General features: G+C 36.9%; 1 protein-coding gene across 1 annotated transcript in view; it reads left to right on the top strand.

The window, feature by feature from the left end:
* LOC118742472 (zinc finger protein 205) overlaps window positions 1–5,632 on the top strand; it is a gene marked incomplete in the record, with an annotated part of 125,544 nt that overhangs the window by 116,435 nt on the left and 3,477 nt on the right.

Genomic DNA, 5,632 nt, shown 5'->3' with positions numbered 1-5,632 from the left:
AAAAAACCTTCTAGAAATGGGCGTGGCAATTTTAGGAACAAGGATAAGAAAATTTTGATTTTATTATGGATTTTGGCCATATACCTGTTTACAAATAACGTATTGTTCCCAATTTCTTTTTGTAAGTCATATTTTTAAATTACTGCAGGCGCATATTCAAACAATTTTTTTTTTTTCAAGCTACAGAATAAAAAGAAAGGAGATAACCCGACAATACACAAATACAAAAAGGAGCTTTCGCGCTTCAATGCACGTTCATATTTTATTTGATGTTCAAAAACATCAATAACATCGTACAGATAGACACGGCTTAATGGACTTATTTATTCATTGCTTTAGGCTGTTACAATGTTACAAACAATTTCTATGCGAAGAAAATTATAGTACCCTGTAAAATTCCGTTGTATTCATTTCTAGTACCCTTCATATTCATCTCCGTCTTGACTTTCGGAAACGAATTCGTATTCGTTTTCTTTTTCGCTTTCGTATTATTCTTCGCATTCGTCTACGTATTCATGCTCGCATTCATGTCCGTCGTCGTATTCGTCTTTGTATTCGGATTAGTCTTTGGTTGCCTTCGTCTTCGTATTGGCCTTGGCATAATAGTTTTCGTATTTGTTTTCGTTCTCGTATTCGTCTTCATATTGGTGTTCGTCGTCGTATTCGTCAAAGTCTTCGTATACGTAGTAGTGATCGTAGATGTGTTCGTTTGGGTGTTCGAAGCAAAAAATAATAATTTTAATTTTTTCATGATCCAATAATCGCAACTAAACCAACTTAGTATGGGACCACCGTTCCACCGTGGTACACAGCTATCAGGCAACATCCATAAAATAAATATTCCGCTGGATTGATAACCTTCCTGCTTTTTTGAAGTCGGCTTGAAATTAACCAACATTTAAACCATAAAAACTCGTCATCGACGGATAAATACTACCTTTCCGATGTGTTTTTGATTTTCAAATCGGTTCAGTAGAACCGCCAAACAAAGGCAGAGAAAATTAATATCACTACAACACTACAACACTAAATCCCTATACTCATTTAAAGGGAATGCAAGCTTGAAAGCTACTCCAACACTCTCATGAAATTAGGCATGCGCAACAGCAGGATCAGCCTGTAGTGGATGTCGGGGGCCATGAGGATTTTAATATCAATGAAAAGGCTAAACATATCGTAGAACAGATTCTAAGTACATATATGATTCGCAATCTTTCTATGCTGCTAAGGAGATGTAAGGGCTGTCAAGTTACAAGACAAAGGAAAAAAGACAAGAAAAATAAAATCCAAGAGATATATAACTCCCTTCAGAGGAGTCTCTGAATGTTTTCAGAATCTGCAGATGCTAGCGCTACAGTAGCAGAGACAATGTTCGATGCTTTCCACCTCTTCCTCGTATCTGCACCTGCGGTAAAAATCGTTGATGGGTTATCCCAAACTTTTTCCGCGCGTGCTTATCACGCGGTGTCCGGTCATCACCCCGACCATTCATCTGAGAAGATCGCTTTACATAATTTTTGGGCCAAATTTGCCTAGTAGTGTGGCAGGTGGTATCCACAGGCCATCTGGTATTTATCACTTCGATGAGTTCAACCTTTAGAGCTATGACCGCATGTTGAGCAGAATTGACTTTGGTTCCTTGCCAGCTCATCGGCTATGCGTTTTCAGGAATGTCCCTGTGTCCAGAGACTCATACAAGAGTCAAGGAGCATTTTGATGCCAGCAGGTTAAGAATACTTCTGCATTCTGTGGCTACTTTGGACTTGTGCCGGAAAGCGGAAACTGAGGCATAGTGCGAGTTTAAGTTTCAAACCATCTGTATATGGGGCATTCTATACCAAAGGGGTTCACACTTCATGTGTTTGATTTGTTTCAAATTCTTAGGATGGTTGCATAAACATGTCTAAATAATAAATAAATATGATATTTGAGATTGATTAATACATTTTTAAAAACTTTACAGCACAAAACCAAATCGATTTAATAGTTTTCCAAATATCTCGAGAACGGGGCGAGGAAAAAATTTGAAAAAAAATCACACATATACACATCAAAATTCTCTATGAAAAGAAATATTTAAAAAAAATTTTTTTCTTAAAAAATTTTTCACATACACTTTTTTTGATAAAAAACTTAGTTTTTGAAAATATGCCATCTCAAAAAAAATTGAAAAAATCACAATGGTAGCTCTGAGTATTGCGCAATATTTAAGTATAGTATTATGGGGTGCACTCTATAATAAAGTGCAAGTTTTAAGCTACTGCAAAACTGCGTTGATTTTTAATATTTTTTATGCTGACGGCTTTTGCACTTTTTTTATATGGAAGAAAATGCGCAAAACCGTTTTCAAATATAATATAATGGGCTACAAAACTGCATACTCAAAAAAATTCAAAAAAAAAAATTTTTTAGTTTTAAATTTCTAATGTAGTTATTTTACTCAACTTTGGTGTAAAAAAAAATTCATGACTCAAATTATTGTAGAGACGGCATATTTTCAAAAACTTTTTTTATCAACAAAAAAAATTAAAAATAATTTCTCATTCCACCTTGGCTCTGGAAGAAATCTTGCTTAGCGCGGGCCAAACAGTGGCGACTACTTGTAAAACAAAAGTAATTAAGTATTACAAAATACTCAAACTTCTACTAATTCTCTAAAAGCATAATCTAATACAAATTAAATAGAGGGCTTGCTTTCTTTCGCTAATTTAAGAAAATATTCCTCTTCTTTTAAGTTTCAAATTACAATATAAGTTATGTAATTCACTTTTTGTTTTGTAGCTAATATAAATACACCTATATTACATATGATTTTGCATATAAACCTCTGTACTCTGTGACCGACTAAGTTATTAAATCACTTTTAAGTACATAAGAAAGCACAAGGCGGTTCTATTTAAGTTACAAACAGCTGCCCTGCACCAAAGCTACAGCTGCTAATAAAATATTAAAAACTTCCGTGAAACATATGAGCCGACGCGACAGTGTTGTACATACAAATATGTACCTGTATGTATTTATAAATTTTCCTTAAACCAGCAAAGTATGTAATTGCTTAGCAACACGTTTCCTGTATACATACATACATACATATGTATGTATGTGTAAGTATACCTCACGAAATTATTCCGAAAATGCAAATGGAAAGCCAAAATCAGCAATTGACAACAGCCAGCTGCACGAGCCAGGCCGGAAAATCTCCATACATACATACATACATTTGTTTGTACATATGTATGTATAAGAAGTCTGGCAAAAAGTTGCTTGCATATATTTTCAAGGCACATTGGCGTAATATGCCTGTCTAGGCAGACGAATAACCGCCCGAATGCCGTCTCAGCGATAAGCACGCATTCGTTAGTTAATTTGATGGTCGAACAGCAGTGCGTATACGTAACATTTTGTAGAAGTTGGCAGTGCCCAAATATCGCCACCGACAAGCAGCCGGCTTTTTTATTTCCTTTTTCCTGATGGTAACCACATCGTTTCACATTTATGTACATACACTTGTATATACATACAAACATATGTATGTATGTATGTACGGTCCTTATGTAAACATATATGTATGTATGTAATATGGCATGTATTCATTAATTGCGTGTGTATACACATTTCTGTCCAGCTGCCGCTTTATACTTTCTCCTATAAGCTACATGCGTCTATGTTGGTGGGGCATTTGCTACCGAACTGTGATATCAGCTGCAGGTTCGGCACGACGCTGTTGATAGGTGCAATCCATACAGAGAACAAGTATGAATGTATGTGCTGCACTAACGCATGCGGCAAAGGAAACGCTCAAATGGCCTTGGCTGTCCCGACAGACGAGTCACATAAATTTTGTGGATACAGGCAATCATTGCTATAGGTATAAGGAAAAATATTCATTGGCACCGACAAGCCGAAATTGGCTACATACATATGTACATGCGTATTTTCCGGCCCAATTTGTAGTCGTCGACGTCCATGGATATACAGATGTACGCATGTATGAAACATCGGCTTCGTCGGCACTGACGACAGCTCGTGCCATTGCCTGTGCTCGCTTGTTGGCAACTCTTGGCTTTGGTGTTAGTAGGCAGCTGATCGGTAGCCTTGAATTGCAACAACAAACAAAACTTGCCGCCGGTTGCGCGGGAGCAGTTGGAAGGGATGGAGTTTCCGTAAACTTTTTTCTCATATATATCTCGTCGTACGCGACATCGTCATCGTTATCGTCGTGGGTGCTATCGACTGATTTTAGGCTGCCGAAAAGCGTGTTGCACGCATTCACGCATGTTCACGTACATATGTATGTGTGTACTTATACACGCATACATCCATATGCAATATATGTATGTATATTAAAAGTACGCATGACTCTAGGATATAGTCGTGCGCTGGCTTGTAACTACATTTACATGAATATATTTGGTGTTTGGGGGCCCGTTCCGCAACGTTTTGGTTTTCACGGTATTCAATATGCATATTTATATGCTGCCTAGTGCCTGATTGAAGCATCGTAGCCTTCACCCTTAAATTTTTCTATATTATTTCATCTCTTCCGCCAACGAATTTGTCTGCTTCGTCTCCTATTTTGCTTCAGCTTTCGGCATCCGCCGTCAGATAGCCGGCAAAATGTTGAGTTTGAGGCGTTGTAGGGATACACATTCGCGGTTTGGCATCCCAGCTGGCTATGTGTATATACATGTAGGTATATATGTGTGTATGACTGATGAGTCTCAGGCAACCAACCAGCCAACCAGTCAGCCAACCAAGCAACCAACCAGCCGCTCACTCAGCCAGTCAGTCCTTCGTTGAACGGTGGTGCTGGTGTACAAAATATCGCACGCATAGACTCATCTGTGAATGCTTTGCATAAAAAAAAAAAACTCAGTTTGTGATTAATATAGTAATAAACTCATAGTTAGTTAAATTTTTAGATAAATTATAAACTAAGAACGGGATTGCAGCAGCGCCAGTCATCAGCTCAATAACAGCGCGCACCAAACATAAATCGAACATCTATACAAAATGTGTAATAAATTTTATAAAAGTACTCCTTGTCTGCTTGTGGTGTTGTAATAGTGTCAAACTTTCCTCTCACACCTGTGATTTTCTTATTTGTCATATTGACGAGTTTTCATTTACTTCTTCTGCTTAGTTTATCATTATCTTTAATTTATGCTAATTTTTTTTTTCTTTTTTTTTCGGTCTACTTTCAGTTTCGGCTGCCAATAATACAATGCAATACGGACAAAATATATCCATACCATATTCACAGCCACAAACCGATTTGAATTTTCTCAACTCAGCGGACCATAAAGGAAAGATACATCCGAAGATTGAGCGTGACCGTGAAGAAGGTAAATTAATTAACATCTGAAAATTATATATACTACCTGTTAATATAGTTATACCAAGGTCTCTGTCTGTATGTATGTGTACCTATGGCTGTATGTATGCGTGTGAGAGCAAACAATGAACCAGGAACTTTATACAGCGGAAGGCAGTAAAAATGTTAAGTATACATATGTATGTACGTACATAACTCTATGTGTACTTTTGTACATACATATTTTTATGTACATAGGTATTATTATAATATGGAAATTTCCTATCAAAAATGTTGCCGCATTTACAAAAAAAAAAA

Source organism: Rhagoletis pomonella, unplaced genomic scaffold, assembly GCF_013731165.1.
Source record: "Rhagoletis pomonella isolate Grant_MI unplaced genomic scaffold, Rhpom_1.0 Rhpom_scaffold_00001, whole genome shotgun sequence".
Classification (NCBI taxonomy): Eukaryota; Metazoa; Arthropoda; class Insecta; order Diptera; family Tephritidae; genus Rhagoletis; species Rhagoletis pomonella.
This window is presented reverse-complemented; position numbering and strand designations above follow the sequence as displayed.